This window comes from Pinus tabuliformis, chromosome 1_2 (genome assembly GCF_031772625.1).
Source record: "Pinus tabuliformis cultivar Carrire ecotype Pingquan chromosome 1_2, CPIR1, whole genome shotgun sequence".
Classification (NCBI taxonomy): Eukaryota; Viridiplantae; Streptophyta; class Pinopsida; order Pinales; family Pinaceae; genus Pinus; species Pinus tabuliformis.
The window spans coordinates 577,701,527-577,704,724 of record NC_142298.1 but is presented as its reverse complement, the minus strand read 5'-3'; positions in this window follow the sequence as shown (position 1 = coordinate 577,704,724).

The following is a 3,198-nucleotide window of genomic DNA, read 5'->3' as shown; positions in this document are numbered from 1 at the left end:
ATTTTTCTCCTTGATAATTGTTGAAGAGATCAACTGAAATGTGTTCGGGATACAAATTTTAATGTTATGCAATTTCGCGAGAAACTTGCACAATATACATTATTCTATTTAATGTTATTATTTCAACAAGATTTAACTAATGAGTTTATTATTATTATTTTTTCTCTTTGTATTCCACGTTCACATTGTAGGGTGATGATTCGAGCACAAATTAGAAATGAACCACAAGCTTCATGAATTGGTCTTCCATTATTTGGGAAGCATCAACGACAACAACCATTACTCCAACAAACTTTGCAAAATGACATATCTCCAAGTGGAATGTTGAGCTCATCTCGTTTGGTACCTCCGTTGTCTTCGATTCCAATGCGAAGGATATCATATAGTTAAATTTATATCTCAACAGGTCAAGTTTGTCCTTCTCCACTTGCATGTAGTCAGACGTAGATACAATCAGGACGAGAACAACACAAACAACAAGTAGTTCAACAACATCAGCGATCATCGTCCCAACAACATCATTTGCAACACCATCAGGCTATTCTGAAACAAAATATGCAAAAAGAGTCTCAAATTTAGCCATCAATTCTTCATCAGCAACAATTGGCCTTGCGACAAAGCCATTTATAGCTACGACAATAGTCTATTCTACAACCAACTCAACAATATGATCTCCAATCAACTCAAAAATATCTTATAAAGTGATCTTAACCCTCTCTTTTACAGCCTGCTCAACAATCTGAACTTCAACAAGCTAAGCAATCTACTGTACAACAAGCATCTCAGATTGCCCTTCAATAACATCATCAATTTGTCCTTAGGCAATAGTAATCACAACAATATGTTATATAATAACAACAACATGCTTCTATGGCTCAGTAGTGTACTCTACCACCACAGCAACAACACGATCAATGTTTGGGTTGGAAAAATAATGTTTCAAATATGCAACAACAACAGAATCAATTTCAACATATTTTGCAATCCAAACATCAACAAACAAAACAGACATCATCATCATTGTTACAATCAAAATCCCAGCAGTTACAGCAACAGTCACAACAGCAACAACATCTCTCCTAGCTCCAATCTCAGTCCCAACCCATGTAGCAACAACAACCATTGCTACAAGAATCAAATCCAACACAAGAAGAGCTGCAACAAAGAGTTCAGATAGTTGGTGGTTTTCTTTTGTAGAAACAACAGACTTCTATTGAACAAAAAAAGCAACTCTTACAACGGCGAGGGCTCTCGGAGGCATATTCTAGTAAATCCACTCGCTTGTTTCATTCACATTTTATATACCTTATCCCATTTGGATTGTGGTTAAGGATTTATTAAATACCAATGATGTTAATATGGCATTATCACTCTATATCTATTGTGCATATTTGTTTTCATCTAAGCATAGATGAAAGGTATACGTGTGGATATTCTTCTGATATTTCATATTAATAAAAATGTTTTGACACCTTATATGGTCTAACTATGGGTTTTCTAGCATCAATGGAGTCGTCAGTTCAAACTGGACAATCAACTATTGCTAACTCGTAGGAAAAGGTCTATCAAAGAGTAAGATATGTCACATTCTATTTTTTTTTCAAATTTACAATTTTCAGGGAGGTCCTTTGCATTGCTATTTGTTCATGCATCTCAATTATTTCACAATCATCAGTCTTCCTTATGTTAGCCTAAACGCTCTTTCTCTAAAGAGTATTGGAGTTTCGTCTGATTTGGAAAGATGTCATGTCATATTTACCATTTAATTGTTCAAAATTATGAATCAATACAGCAACCCATTAAGAAATGCCTTGACATAATCGTACTATATGCCTTTTTTCCCTCTATTTCAATCTGAAATGGCCCAATAAATCATTTTTTTCAAATTCACTCCCTCTATTTCAATCTGAATTTTGAAATACCTTGATAATATTTTTTCGAAAAATGCATCTTATATTTCTTTGTTGATCAATAATGATTACAATAATAACTTTTCACTATTGATCCAAACTATGATTATATAAAATACTCTTCCCTACATAACCGAGGGTGTTGAAGATAATGGAGAATATCCTATAATAGGTAGAATTGGTTCACGTAGCCTCAGGATAGGAATTAGTTTCTATTTCTTAGGATGTTGTTCTAACTTCCCTAAAACCATGTATTTTATTTAATGTGTAATGTTGATGAACATTGTAGAGCATTTTGCAAAGCCAGACTCTCCTGGTTCAGACTCTCTTTCGTAGAGCTTACCAGCGGGTTTTATTTTTCTTAACACAAACATTGCCATTTTTATCATGGTATCAGAGCGTGAGGGTTGAGGAACCTATACGCTGGCTGGTGGGTGGTTCTTTGAACTGAAATCATCATAGGTTTTGAGTAGATAGCCGCAACGATATCACTATTACACTTCTCCAATTTTTTATTTTCAGATCGTCACAGTTTTCCAGTGTACAGTTGCGACTAGTCTTTGAAAATTGGTGTATTTCTGCGACGGTCTCGGAAATTGGACATATTTCTGTGACTAGTCTCTAAAAATTTTTGTTTATCTGCGACTAGTCTAAGATATTGGGCAAATATCTGTGACGATCGTCTAAATAAAAAAAATTGCAAAGGGAGCTAAGAACAAGGCTGTAGCTGTCAGAGAAGCTGAGTGGGGAAGCCAAGAACAAGGCTGTAGCTAACAACAGGAGGTTGTCTGGAGGCTGAGAAAAATGCCACAAAGATCTGTGCGTGTGTTGTGAGATCTAACAATAGTGATCTATCTCTATCACAGATCTGGGGTAAATTTAACATCTTTTACGTGTCAATTTTTTTTCTCCAAATTGCCAAGATAAATAACAACATATTTGAAGCATGAATGAACGAGCATAACAATCTCATTGGTTCCAATTATGCAAATTGGAAGTTTAAGATGCAGACTCTGCTAGAAGTGTAGAGTGCTTGGTAGATTGTGAATGGGGATGAGCCAAGGCACGCGGCTAGATTAGCATCAGTCCTAGATTGAGAGAAATGAGAAAGCAGAGCAAGGACAATGTTAAAGATGTCAATGAAAGACTGCATTATACCACATATCAGAGAAGGTAAGTTAGCTAACGAGATGTGGGGAATTCTGAAGGAATTGTACGAGATCAGAAATTCAAATCGTCTTCTGTTCCTCAAGAGTAAGATTCTTCCCAAAATGGAGGAGAATGAAAC